Genomic DNA, 15,186 nt, shown 5'->3' on the forward strand with positions numbered 1-15,186 from the left:
GTGGGTGACGCGGACGCGTGGGAGGCACTTTTCCCACATGACGCGAATGCGTCAGTGACGTGGTCACGTCGGTCAAATTGTGCCAAAGGCACGCCTCTAACCATGCTCTCGCGTGACTCTCTGTTCACTTTTCTTTTCTTCCCAACGCATATATGACGCGGACGCGTCATCGACGCTGTTGTGTTGCGTGCTCTCTTTTTTTTGTTATGAAGTATGCATAATGCAAAATGCAGTGAATGTCATGCAAAAATTCCAGGTTCAAACAGAATTCAAAAATAGAGTAAAATAGAGAGGGAACGATCATACCATGGTGGGTTGTCTCCCACCTAGCACTTTTAGTTAAAGTCTTTAAGTTGAACATTTGATGAGCTTCCTGCTATGGTGGCTTGTGCTTGTATTCATCCAAAAACTCCACCAATGTTTGGAATTCCAGTAGCCTCCGGGATCCCAAACTAGGCGCAGAAAGCCTTCAAGTAAGTTAAAGCAAGTGACAAGGCCCCAAGAGTGTTGATTGCCAGAATGAATTCCGGGGTCCCAAACCTTGCTTTTGCACCCGTCTTCTTGTTGATCATTATGATTCCATCCGGGTAGCAAGCAATCTGAATTCTCACTAAAGAGGCCAAACAACTTCCTAAACCCATTTAGTTGAGCTTTACACCAACCCTTGCATTTAAACTTGGAGCATACAACTATGTTGAACCTTGCTGGACAACTTCTACCACTGATCATCTCCCTCTTACGCTTAATGCCACAAAGGGCTCTAAGCTGACCATCTGTCTCAAGTAAAGCATATTCAAGTGAGCTAATTAAGCTTAGAGATGAGAGATTTAACCACTTGAATGAAGGAATGGACGGTGATGGCTTTGGGGGAGAGGTATCCAACAACTTTGGCAAGGTGATTTCCAACTCCATTCCCCTGGGCTCTTCTTTGACAACTTCCACCTCTTTACAATCTTCTTCAATATCAACCTCTTCCTCTTGGTAGATGGTGGACGAAATTGTGATTCGTACTCTTTGTACTGTATGAAATTTAATTCGAGATAATAGCTCTTTACTATGTGTGGTCACAACTCCGTTTAACTAACCAGCAAGTGTACTGGTCGTCCAAGTAATAAACCTTACGTGAGTAAGGGTCGATCCCACAGAGATTGTTGGTATGAAGCAAGCTATGGTCATCTTGTAAATCTCAGTCAGGCGGATCATAATTGATTGTGGATTTTTGAAAATTAATAAATAATAAACAGAAAATAAAGATAATTAAAATAGGATAGAAATACTTATGTAAATTAATGGTGGGAATTTCAGATAGGCGTATGGAGATACTGTGCTCTTTCTTTTTCTACTTTCCTACTTCTTCCTTCCAGTTCTTTCATTCCTTCCTATGGCAAGCTGTATGTAGGGCATCACCGTTGTCAATGGCTACATCCCATCCTCTCAGTGAAAAAGGTCCAAATGCTCTGTCACAGCACGGCTAATCATCTGTCGGTTCTCAATCAGGTTGGAATAGAATCCCTTGATTCTTTTGCGTCTATCACTAACGCCCAGCCTTCAGGAGTTTGAAGTTTGTCACAGTCATTCAATCCCAGAATCCTACTTGGAATACAACAGACATGGTTTAGACTTTCCGGATTCTCATGAAATGCCGCCATCAATCTAGCTTATACCACGAAGATTCTGTTTAAGGAATCTAAGAGATACGCGCCCGGCCTAAGGTAGAACGGAAGTGGTTGTCAATCACGCGCGTTCATAGGTGAGAATGATGATGAGTGTCATGGATCATCACATTCATCAAGTTGAAGTGCAACGAATATCTTAGAATAGGAATAAAGAGAATTGAATAGGAAATAGTAGTAATTGCATTAAAACTTGAGGTACAGCAGAGCTCCACACCCTTAATCTATGGTGTGTAGAAACTCCACCGTTGAAAATACATAAGTGAAAGGTTCAGGCATGGCCGAATGGCCAGCCCCCCAAAACGTGAAAAATAGTCTCCTCAGATGAAGAATAAAATAAAACTGAGACCAAAGATGTCCAATACAATAGTCAATTATCCTATTTATACTAGACTAGCTACTAGGGTTTACATGAGTAAGTAATTGATGCATAAATCAACTTCTGGGGCCCACTTGGTGTATGTTTGGGCTGAGCTTGATCTATCCACGTGCTGAGGCTTCTTTTGGAGTTGAACACCAAGTTGTAACGTGTTTTGGGCGTTCAACTCCGGGTCGTGACGTGTTTCTGGCGTTTTACTCCAGACAGCAACATGGAACTGGCATTGAGCGCCAGTTTACGTCATCAATTCCCGAATAAAGTATAAATTATTATATATTTCTGGAAAGTTCTGGATGTCTACTTTCCAACGCCATTGAGAGCGTGCCATTTGGAGTTTTGTAGCTCCAGAAAATCCATTTCGAGTGCAGGGAGGTCAGATTCCAACAGCTTCAGCAGTCCTTTGTCAGCCTCCTTATCAGAGTTTTGCTCAGGTTCCTCAATTTCAGCCAGAAATTACCTGAAATCACAGAAAAACACAAAAACTCATAGTAAAGTCCAGAAATGTGAATTTAACATAAAAACTAATGAAAACATCCCTAAAAGTAGCTTGAACTTACTAAAAACTACCTAAACAATGCCAAAAAGCGTATAAATTATCTGCTCATCAGTAGATTTCTTCCAATTCAGTCTTTCTTCATTGTTCACCAAGGGCATGGGAGGTTGTGCTTCTTCTTCTTTGATCTCCAGGTCAAGTCCAATGGGAGAGGATTCAAATGTAGATAAGAATTCATCAATGATCGAATCCATCTCTTCACCATCCCTTTCAAAGTCTTCAATCATGAGATGCCTTGAAGGTTGTACACCTTCCTCAACATCAGTTTCAAACATCTTTGAAGGAGGCTCTATAACTTGACTTTTCCATGGAGGTTCAGCATCTCTTAAGTCTTGAACCACTTCTTCCTCTTCAATGGCAGGCATAGCTTCTTCCAATTGTTCCAATACAAAATCGTGCTGCTCAATATCCACCGGAGTTTCTAACTTCTCCTTCATGCCATGTTCTTCAGTAGATTCTCCACATGAAGCCATGGGAGTTCCTTGAATGTCCGAATGTCGGGAAGGTAATCGATTTATCGCTTGATCCAGTTGGTGAAGGGTTGCATGAAAATTTTCCACTATTTCCTTGAGACAATCCCTTGATTCGTGTTGCGCTCGGCTATCATAAGTAGGATCATAGTGCTCTTGGATTGATGGATATGGAGATGGTGTATATTGAGGTGGTGGTTCTTGGGAGTAATCGGGGTGGAATTGGGGTGGTTCTATATATGGTTCATATGGTTTATAGGGTGGTTGGTATGGTGGATATGGGTTAGGGTCATATGGAGGTGATTGGCGGAAAGGGGCTTGTGAGTATAGTGGTCTAAAGTCATGTTGAGGAGGGGGTTCATACGCATATGGTGGTGGTTGCTGATAATCAAAAGAGTGCTCACCATAGCCATTGCCTTGATATGCATCACAGAATGGTTGTTGATAGTCTATTGGAGGTGGTTGTTGCCATGAGGGTTGATCAAATCCTTGTGGCTCCTCCCATCTTTGATTGTTCCAACCATGATGCATGTTGTCATTATATTCTCCTCTTCCTGCAACATAATTATAACCAGACTCATAGCCAAAGGGGTGAGACTTCATAGTAGTAGGAAAAAAAATAAAAACAAAAACTAACAAAAAGAAAATATTTTGAAAAAGATATGATTTTTGAAAAAAAAGATAAGATAAGATTTTTTTTAAAATATGTTTTTTGAAAAAAAAGATAAGATAAGATTTTGAAAAAGATATGATTTTTTTTGAAAAAGATTTGAAATTTGAAATTTGATTTTGAAATAAGATAAGATAAGATAAAAAATTTTAAAATAAAAATCTGAAATTTTTTTTGAAAAATATTTACAATAACCAATAATAAGGCACACGTTTGCAATTCCCCGGCAACGGCGCCATTTTTACGTTAGGATTTTTGCTAGTAAAGAATTTTATAAAAATATAAGCGCGTTGTAAGTATAGCTTCTAAACCAACAGAAAATCCTTTCGTACAAACATTTGGTTGTCACAAGTAACAAACCCAATAAAATTTATAAACCGAAGTATTCAAACCTCGGGTCGTCTTCTCAAGGAATTGCAGGAAAGTGTGATTTATTATTGGTTATGGAAAATAGTATTTTGGGTTTTGAGAAAGGGTTTTGAGCAAGAGAAATGGGTTGCAGAAATTAATAAATTAATAACAAAGAAAAAAACTCTTGGCAAGGTATGAAAACTGGAAGTCCTATCCTAGTTATCCTTATCAATGATGATGAGAATTATATTTTTGCTCCCACTAAGTCAACCTCTAACTATGAAAGTCAGTGAAGTGGACAAATTAATTTAACACCTAAAGTCCTAGTCAACTCCTTAAAGAAAGACTAGAGTTATAGGAATCTAAATTAATCAGCAAAGATAATAATTATCACTCACGATGAGTTTGATAACTCAAGAGTCACCAATTAATCAACCAAAGCCAATAGTAAATAATCTAAATTAAAAATAGGGAAAAGTAATCATGAGTCTGAAATACCTCAAATTATTTTAAATAAAGATATCAATTCTAACATGGACAAGTTTCATAAATTAGATTGAAAAGAGAAATAAAAGGAACATTGAACCTGTGATGAAGAAGAAAAATTGGAAGTTGAAATAATAAGAAATCCTAATCCTTTAAGAGGAATCCTAATCCTAATCCTAAGAGAGAGGAGAAAGCCTCTCTCTCTAAAAATTACATCTAAATTATGAGTTGTCTCTCTTCATTCCTCCACTTTGCATCCTTTAATCTATATTTTCTGGGCTTGAAACTGGACCGGAAATAGCCAAGGATTCGCTGGAAACGAATTCTGTCATGCTGATTTTCGCAGATGCGACGCATCCGCGTAGAGCACGCATTCGCGTCACCTAACTGTACGACCACTATAGTGAATTATATATCAAATCGAAGCCCCGGAAGTTAGCTTTCCAACGCAAGTCGAATCGCATCATTTGGACCTCTGTAGCTCAAGTTATGATCGTTTTAGTACAAGAGGGTCAGGCTGGCAACTTTGCAGTTCCTTCGACTTCTTGTATTCTTTCCACTTTTGCATGCTTCATTTCCATTCTCTAAGCCATTCCTGCCCTGTAATCCCTAAAGTCACTTAACACACATATCAAGGCATCTAATGGTAATAAGAGAGGATTAAATAAAAGAAAATAAAAGTCCAAAGAAGTATGTTTTCAATCATAGCACAAAATCCGAAAGGAAAATGTAAACTCATGCAATTAGTATGAATAAGTGTATGAAAGATTGATAAAATCCACTCAATTAAGCACAAGATAAACCATAAAATAGTGGTTTATCAAGGAGGCTTAAGAGCTCATTGATACAGTTGCTAGAAATCAGCATCTGTACTTAAGTAGTGAGTCCTCCATGAAAGAAGAGGCTAAAGCAGTATCCACTAAACTTAGTCCTCCAGAATAAGTTGCTGAACTCAATAAGCAATTACTTGTTATAACAAAACAGTTAGCAGAATTTAAAGAAATGTTACAAGATACTAAAAATGCTAACAAAAACATGCAGGCACAATTGGATCAGACAAGACAGCAATTATCTAAACAAATAACAGAAGAGTGCTAAGCTATTCAACTAAGGAGTGAAAAGACATTGAATATTTCAACTCAAAGCAGAAAAAAGCCAAGAAAGGAACATCTGACAGAGGATGACCAATTCACTACCCAAAATCCCTCTGAGGATAGTAGGATCCCGGAGAGGAATGATTCTGGCATTCAGACGCCAGAAAAGGGTAGTATCCCAGCGTTAAACGCCCATTCAGCTGCCAGTTCTGGCATTCAAACGCCAGAAAAGGGCAGTAACCTGACGTTAAACGCCCATTCAGCTGCCAGTTCTGGCATTCAAATGACAGCAAAGGGCAGCAACCTGGCGTTAAATGCCCACTCTGCATCCTATTCTGGCGTTCAAACACCAGAAAAGGGCAGCAATCTGGCGTTAAACGCCCATTCAGCTGCCAGTTCTGGCGTTCAAATGCCAGCAAGGGGCCAGACACCTACAAGTGCTGATAACAGCTCCCTTAAGCAGGTGACTCTAACCACTTCTGTAGGACATAAACCTGCAGCAATTAAGGTTGAAGAATACAAAGCTAAGATGCCTTATCCTCAGAAACTCCGCCAAGCAAAACAGGATAAACAATTTGCCCGCTTTGCAGACTATCTCAGGACTCTTGACATAAAGATTCCGTTTGCAGAGGCACTTGAGCAAATACCCTCTTATGCTAAGTTCATGAAAGAAATCTTAAGTCATAAGAAGGATTGGAGAGAAACTGAAAAAGTTTTCCTCACTGAAGAATACAGTGCAGTCATTCTGAAAAGCTTACCAGAGAAGCTTAAAGATCCTGGAATCTTTATGATACCATGCACATTAGAGGGTGCTTGTACCAAGACAGCTCTATGTGATCTTAGGGCAAGTATCAACTTAATCCCTGCATCCACTATCAGAAAGCTTGGCTTGACTGAAGAAGTCAAACCAACCAGAATATGTCTCAAACTTGCTAATAGCTCCATTAAATTTCTATCAGGCATAATTGAGGACATGATTGTCAAGGTTGAGCCATTTGGCTTTTCCACTGACTTTGTAGTGCTGGAAATAGAGGAGCACAACAGTACAACTCTCATTCTAGGAAGACCTTTTCTAGCAACTGGATGAACTTTCATTGACGTCCAAAAAGGGAAGGTGACCCTGAGAGTCAATGAGGATGAGTTCAAGTTGAATGCTGTCAAATCAGAGCTAGAAGACATCTTTAAAGATGTTCAGCCTGATATGGAGGAACCAGAGAAAATAGAAGAACCTCTGAAAACTCCTCAGGAAGAGGAGAAGCCTTCTAAACCGGAGATCAAACCACTACCACCATCCCTGAAATACGCATTTCTGGGAGAGGATAATACTTTTCCAGTAATCATAAGCTCTGCTTTAGAGCCATAGGAAGAGAAAACACTAATTCAAGTGCTAAGGACGCACAAGACAGCTCTTGGGTGGTCCATAAGTGATCTTAAGGGCATTAGCCCAGTCAGATGCATGCACATGATCCTATTGGAGGATGATGCTAAGCCAGTGGTTCAACCACAGAGGCGGCTGAATCCAGCCATGAAGGAGGTGGTGCAGAAAGAGGTCACTAAATTACTAGAGGCTAGGATTATTTATCCTATTTCTAATAGCCCCTGGGTGTGCCCTGTCCAAGTCGTCCCAAAGAAGGGAGGCATGACAGTGAGTCATAATGAGAAGAACGAACTGGTTCCCACAAGAACAATTACAGGGTGGCGTATGTGTATTAACTACAGAAGACTCAATACAGCCACCAGAAGGGATCATTTTCCTTTACCATTCATAGACCAGATGCTAGAGAGATTAGCAGGTCATGATTACTACTGCTTTTCGGATGGCTACTCATATTACAACTAAATTGCAGTGGATTCCCAGGACCAAGAGAAAACGGCATTCACATGTACATTTGGAGTATTTGCCTACAGAAGGATGCCTTTTGGTCTGTGTAATGCACCTGCAACCTTTCAGAGGTGCATGCTCTCTATTTTCTCTAATATGGAAGAAAAATTTCTAGAAGTCTTCATGGATTACTTCTCAGTATTTGGAGACTCATTCAGCTCCTGTCTTGACCATCTAGCACTTGTTCTGAAAAGGTGCCAAGAGACTAACCTGGTTTTAAACTGAGAGAAATGTCACTTCATGATGACTGAAGGAATTATCCTTGGGCACAAAATTTCAAACAAGGAAATAGAGGTGGATCAAGCTAATGTAGAGGTAATTGAAAAATTACCACCACCTACCAATGTTAAGGCAATTAGAAGCTTTCTGGGACATGCAGGGTTCTATAGGAGGTTTATAAAAGATTTTTCAAAAATTGCAAAACCTCTGAGCAATATGCTAGCTGCTGATACACCCTTTGTCTTTAACACAGAGTGCCTGCAGGCGTTTGCGACTCTGAAAGCTAAGCTGGTTACAGCACCAGTAATTTCTGCACCAGACTGGACATTACCATTTGAATTAATGTGTGATGCCAGTGACCATGCCATTGGTGCAGTATTGGGACAAAGGCATAACAAAGTTCTGCACATCATTTATTATGCTAGCCGTGTTTTGAATGACGCACAGAAGAATTACACAACCACAGAAAAGGAGTTGCTTGCAGTGGTTTATGCCATTGACAAGTTCAGATCTTATTTAGTAAGATCAAAAGTGATTGTGTACACTGACCATGCTGCTCTTAAATATCTCCTCACAAAGCAGGATTCAAAACCCAGACTCATAAGACGGGTATTGCTTCTGCAAGAGTTTGATATAGAAATAAGAGACAGAAAAGGGATAGAGAACTAAGTAGCTGATCACCTGTCCCGGATAGAACCAGTAGCAGGAGTGTCCCTGCCTCCTACAGAGATATCTGAAACCTTTTCGGATGAGCAACTCTTTGCCATTCAGAAAGTGCCATGGTTTGCAGACATTGCAAACTATAAGGCTGTGAGATTCATACCCAAAGAGTACAGTAAACAGCAATCAAAGAAAGTGATTTCTGATGCAAAGTACTACTTGTGGGATGAACCATATCTCTTTAAAAGATGTGCAGACGGAATAATCCGTAGAGGTGTAGCTAGAGAAGAGGCGCAGAAGATCCTATGGCATTGCCATGGATCGTAATATGGAGGATATTTCGGAGGTGAGCGAACAGCCAGTAAGGTCTTCCAATGTGGCTTCTACTGGCCAACTCTCTATAGAGACTTCCGAGAATTTGTGCATAACTGTGATAGTTGCCAGAGAGCTGGTAATCTGCCTCACGGTTATACCATGCCTCAACAAGGGATCTTAGAAATTGAATTATTTGATGTATGGGGTATTGACTTCATGGGACCTTTTCCACCATCATACTCAAACACTTACATTCTGGTGACAGTAGACTATGTATCCAAGTGGGTAGAGGCAATTGCAACACCGACTAATGATACTAAGACAGTGCTGAAGTTCGTCCAGAAACATATCTTCAGCAGATTTGGTGTTCCTAGAATACTGATCAGTGATGGAGGCACTCATTTCTGCAATAAACAGCTTGACTCTGCTTTGGTCCGATATGGAATTAACCACAAGGTGGCAACTCTGTATCCTCCACTGACAAATGGGCAGGCTGAAGTCTCAAATAGAGAACTAAAATGAATCTTGGAATGGACTGTAAGTGCCCATAGAAGGGATTGGGAAAAAAGCTTGGATGATGCTCTGTGGGCATACAGAATAGCATTCAAGACTCCTATAGGGACTTCTCCATACCAGCTTGTGTATGGCAAGGCCTGCCATTTGCCAGTGGAATTGGAACACAAGGCTTACTGGGCATCCCGGTTCCTAAACCTTGATGCCAAGGTAGCTGGAGAGAAAAGATTACTCCAGCTGAATGAGCTAGAGGAGTTCAGACTCAATGCTTTCAAAAATGCCAAAATTTACAAGGAGAAAGCAAAAAGGTGGCATGTCAAAAAACTATCATCTAGAGTCTTTAAGCCAGGACAGAAGGTTCTGTTGTTCAACTCTAGGCTCAGATTGTTCCCTGGGAAATTGAAATTTCGGTGGAGGGGACCATATGTGATTACAAGTGTGTCACCATATGGATATGTAGAACTTCAAGATACTGACTCTAACAAAAAGTTCAATGTTAATGGACAGAGAATCAAGCATTATCTTGAAGGCAATGTTGAGCAAGAATGCTCAAGAATGATACTAGATTAAAGCTTAGTCCTGTCAAGCTATTGACATTAAAGAAGCGCTTATTGGGAGGCAACCCAATTTTATTTATCTATGTCTATGTTTTCTTTAGGTTGATGATCATGTGGAGTCACAAAAACAGCTGCATAATTAAAGCGGAATCAAAAATAGCATAAAAATGGCACACTCAGGAGGACAGGCCTACTGGCGTTTAAACGCCAGTAAGGATAGCAGAATGGGCACTTAACGCCCATCCGACAGCATTCTGGCATTAAATGCCAGAATTGGCAGGCAGACTGGCGTTTAACGCCAGAAATGGGCAGCAGACTGGCATTTAACGCCAGATAAGGTACCCAGAGGGCGTTTAGATGCCAGAAAGGTGCAGAGATGAGAAGTCCATGACACCTCAGGATCTGTGGGCCCCACAGGATCCCCACCTACCCTAACTCTATTTAATCTTCTTGTTAATTTTATTTTTTGTTTTTTAATTTTATGCTTTATGTCTTGTCCATGTTTGTGTCTTTATTACATGATCATTAGTGTCTAGTATCTATGTCTTAAAGGTATGAATAATTCTATGAATCCTTCACCTTTCTTAAATGAAAAATACTTTTAATTACAAAAGAACAAGAAGTGCATAATTTCAAAATTTATCTTGAAAATAAGTTTAATTATTTTGATGTGGTGACAATACTTTTTGCTTTCTGAATGAATGCTTGAACAGTGCATATTTTTTATAGTAAGTTTATGAATGTTAAAATTGTTGGCTCTTGAAAGAATAATGAAAAAAACAGAAATGTTATTGATAATCTAAAAAATCATAAAATTAATTCTTGAAGCAAGAAAAAGCAGTGAAAAATAAAGCTTGCGAAAAAAAAAGGCGAAAAAGAAAAAGAAAGAAAAAGAAAAAGCAAGCAGAAAAAGCCAATAGCCCTTTAAACTAAAAGGAAAGGGTAAAAAGGATCCAAGGTTTTGACGTTAATGGATAGGAGGGCCCAAAGGATTAAAATCCTGGCCTAAGCGGCTAAATCAAGCTGTCCCTAACCATGTGCTTGTGTCATGAAGGTCCAAGTGAAAAGCTTGAGACTGAGTGGTTAAAGTCGTGATGCAAAGCAAAAAGAGTGTGCTTAAGAACTCTGGACACCTCTAACTGGGGACTTTAGCAAAGCTGAGTCACAATCTGAAAAGGTTCACCCAGTTATGTGTCTGTGGCATTTATGTATCCGGTGGTAATACTGGAAAACAAGATACTTAGGGTCACGGCCAAGACTCATAAAGTAACTGTGTTCAAGAATCAACATACTGAACTAGGAGAATCAATAACACTATCTTAATTTGGAGTTCTTATAGATGCCAATCATTCTGAACTTCACAGGATAAAGTGAGATGCCAAAACTGTTCAGAAGCAAAAAGCTACTAGTCCCGCTAATCTAATTGGAACTAAGCTTCATTAATATTTTGGAATTTATTGTATATTCTCTTCTTTTTATTCTATTTTACTTTTAGTTGCTTGGGGACAAGCAACAATTTAAGTTTGGTGTTTTGATGAGTGGATAATTTATACGTTTTTTGGCATTATTTTTAGGTAGCTTTTAATAAGTTTAGTTGCTTTTTAGTATATTATTATTAGTTTTTATGCAAAAATCACATTTCTGGACTTTACTATGAGTTTGTGTATTTTTCTGTGATTTCAGGTATTTTCTGGTTGAAATTGAGGGACCTAAGCAAAAATCTGATTCAGAGGCTGAAAAAAAGGACTGCTGATGCTATTGGATTCTGACCTCCCTACACTCGAAGTGGCTTTTCTGGAGCTACAGAAGCCCAATTGGCTCTCTCTCAATTGCGTTGCAAAATAGACATCCTGGACTTTCTAGAAATGTATAATAGTCCATACTTTGCTCGAGGTTTGATGGCCCAAACTGGCGTCCAAACGCTACCCAGAGACCCTTTTCTGGAGTAAAAAGCCAGAACTGGCACGAAAGCTGGAGTAAAACGCCAGAACTGGCACCCAAACTGGCGTTTAACTCCAGGAATAGCACAAGCACGTGAAAGCTAGGAAGCTCAGCCCAAACACTCACCAAGTTGGCGCTGGAAGTGGATTTCTGCACTCTCTGCATCTAGTTACTCATTCTCTGTAAACCTAGGTTACTAGTCTAGTATAAAAACTACTTTTAGAGATTCATTTTGTAACTTAAGACATTTTTACATTCCTTATTTTACCTTTGATGGCTTGAGTCTCTAAACCCCATGGTTGGGGGTGAGGAGCTCTGCTGTGTCTTGATGAATTAATGCAATTACTACTATTTTCTATTCAATCGCGCTTCCTTCTGTTCTAAGATATTCACTCGTACTTCAATGTGATGAATGTGATGATCCGTGACACTCATCACCATTATCAACTTATGAACGTGTGCCTGACAACCACTTCCATTCTACCTACAACAACTTGAGTGTGTATCTCTTGGGCTCCTGATTCACGAGTTTGATTGTCTCTCCTGACAACAGAGCATTCAATTCCGTGAGATCAGAATCTTCGTGGTAGAGGCTAGAATCAATTGGCAGCATTCCTGAGATCTGGAAAGTCTAAACCTTGTCTATTGTATTCTGAGTAGGATTTGGGAAGGGATGACTGTGACGAGCTTCAAACTCACAATTGTTGGGCGTAGTGACAGTGTGCAAAAGGATCAATGGATCTTATTCCAACACAAGTGAGGACCGACAGATGATTAGCCATGTACATGGACCATTTTCACTTGGAGGACGGATGGTAGCCATTGACAACGGTTATCCACCAACATAAAGCTTGCCATGGAAGGAGCCTTGCGTGTTTGAAGAATAAGGTAGTAGGAAAGCAGAGATTTAGAGGGCAAAGCAACTCCGAAACTTCAACCTGTTCTCCATTTCTGCATAACAAGTATTGTTTATCCCATGCTCTTTTATTTTTTTACAAATAAAACTAAGAATTACTATTGATATCCTGACTAAGAATAATAAGATAACCATAGCTTGCTTCAAGCCGGAAATCTCCGTGGGATCGACCCTTACTCACGTAAGGTATTACTTGGACGACCCAGTGCACTTGCTGGTTAGTTGTGCGGAGTTACAAAGTGTGATTGCAAATTTCGTGCACCATAGAGCTAGCAGGGCTTTCCTTTGATCTGGAGTGAATCCATCCTAATGCCAGGGCATCATAGGCTAGTTTTACTAGCCTTTTTCTTTGTTTTTGATAGGTTTTATGCATTTTTTTGAGTCATAAGTAAGCCATTTGGGTAGAAATTCATGTATGCCTATATTCATTAAACCATGAGTAATTTATTGCAATTTCATGAGGATTTATGCTATGATTACTTGTATGCTAAGAATGATAAGAATTCTCATGATTTTAGCAAAGCTTTGATGCATGCATTGGTTGATGATAGGTGAAGGAAAGTGTTCCGAGGGTTACTTGAAACTGTAGGTCGATCTCGGATGAGATCTTCAGCGTTGGTCGGAATGATTGTATCCGATTTGATAGACTTGATGATGGTGCTGATTCCTTCATCCTCGGAGGGTGGGGGGTACCTGCAAGGGACTCCGATGCTTAAGTTAGCAAGAGTATTAAGCAGGTATTGAGTAGAATCAGAGTATGAGTTATACCTGGGTGCTTCAGTGTATTTATAATGGCGTAGGGTGACCTTTGCCGATAAGATAAGCTAGTTATCTTATCTTTATCTTTATCTTTCATGGGAACCGCCTTTATCTCTATAGGCTTGAGCTGCCTTTGGATTGGGGGCGTGTTCCTCTATTTGGGCCCTTTATAGGGCTTTCCTGTGACTTTGGCCAAACTCTTTGAGAAGAGGTCGGGTCATCCTGACTTGAAGAGGTCGGTTGCTTTGTCTGTAGAACATCCCGGGTCAGACACCTCGACCTAGGGTATGAACAGTGCCCCTGCTCGATCCCGGTCTTCTTTTTTGAGGCTGGGTCTTTTAGTTTTAAGACTTTTGATCCTTCTCGGATGAAGCCGTATTCGAGCATTTCTTCGCTTTTGTCTTTGTAGAGTTCCCTTTTTGAATGCAAAACGTTTCATTTCCTTTTGAAAACGCGTGCTTTTGGATTAGCGTTCCTGGCTTTGGGAATGTGCAAGGGTTTTTAATGCCCCATTAATTGGGTTTTGCTGCTCCGTTTCTCTTGGCTTTTATTTTGAAATTTACTCTCAAAAAACGTTTTTTTCCTCCCTTGCTTTTGCTGTGGCTTTCTTTTCTTTCCTCTCCTTCTGTTTTCTTCTGAAAACTTATATTTCTTGGCGTTTCAGCATTTGCTAGGCTATCGTAAGTGATTTTTTGACGGTGATTTCCAGCCTCCTTGATTTCAACCTTCTTGCGTATTCTTCTCCTTTCTCAGGTTGGTTTTGCTTTCCCTTCACCGCTTATTTTCGATGTGTCGTGTTTGATTTTGACGCTTTGATTTTGACTGAGTGCATGTTGGAAAGCTTGAATTTTTACCGCGCCTGGTTTGTTACTATGATGCATGCTTCTTTTTTTGTCCTTTCGTATGCTTCTGAGTGTATCTCCTTGGTATGGCTCTTTAGGGATTTGTTTGCTATTTTGCTGATTTCTGAATTGTTATAGCCTTTTTTCTTTTGACGGTTCGTATGATCTTCTTTGCGTTTGTTTTTCTTGGAAAGGGCTTCTGTTGAGACATTAGCCTTGTAGATTTTCCTGAAAGTTTGATTCCCCGATTGCCTCCAAAGGATGCCCCTGGACCTTAGGTTGTGTCCAGGGGTTTTCCTTTTTATCTGTCATACTGGCGCTGGATTATGCTGTCCGAGTTGTTTTGATTTGATCTGGGATGTTTTTACCTTTTTAGTAATCCAATCTTTTTCTTGTTTGTAGGACTAGTTGGCCATGTCTTCCCGAAAAAATATTGTCGAGGCATCTCCTATGGTTCCTGAAAGGATGTCCGATTGGCTGGACTCTCTTATCTTGCTGTGTGTTTCTTTAGCCGATTCTGGATTTTGTGTGACGCTTAGAAGGCATCATCGTGTCTGTAGCAGTGAGGATCAGGAGAGCAATTACGAGTTAGTAGCACCCGATTCTGGTGATAGAGTTTGCTTCCCAGTCCTGACGAGGGGGAGCGTCCCTTCTTCTATGCTTATAATTTCTTTTCTGGCCCAATGAACATCACATTTCCCTTCACCTCTTTTGAAACTGACCTACTATGGTCTTGTAATGTGGCCCCTTCGCAGCTCCATCCGAATTCGTGGGGTTTCATCAAGATTTTTCAGCTTGTTTGTCAAGAATTTGGTGTTACACCTTCTCAAACTCTTTTTCTGTATCTTTTTGTGTTGACCAAGCCTGGGACTACCAAGAAGAAGGCTTCTTGGATTTCTTTTAGGT

Source organism: Arachis hypogaea, chromosome 9 (assembly GCF_003086295.3).
Source record: "Arachis hypogaea cultivar Tifrunner chromosome 9, arahy.Tifrunner.gnm2.J5K5, whole genome shotgun sequence".
Classification (NCBI taxonomy): domain Eukaryota; kingdom Viridiplantae; phylum Streptophyta; class Magnoliopsida; order Fabales; family Fabaceae; genus Arachis; species Arachis hypogaea.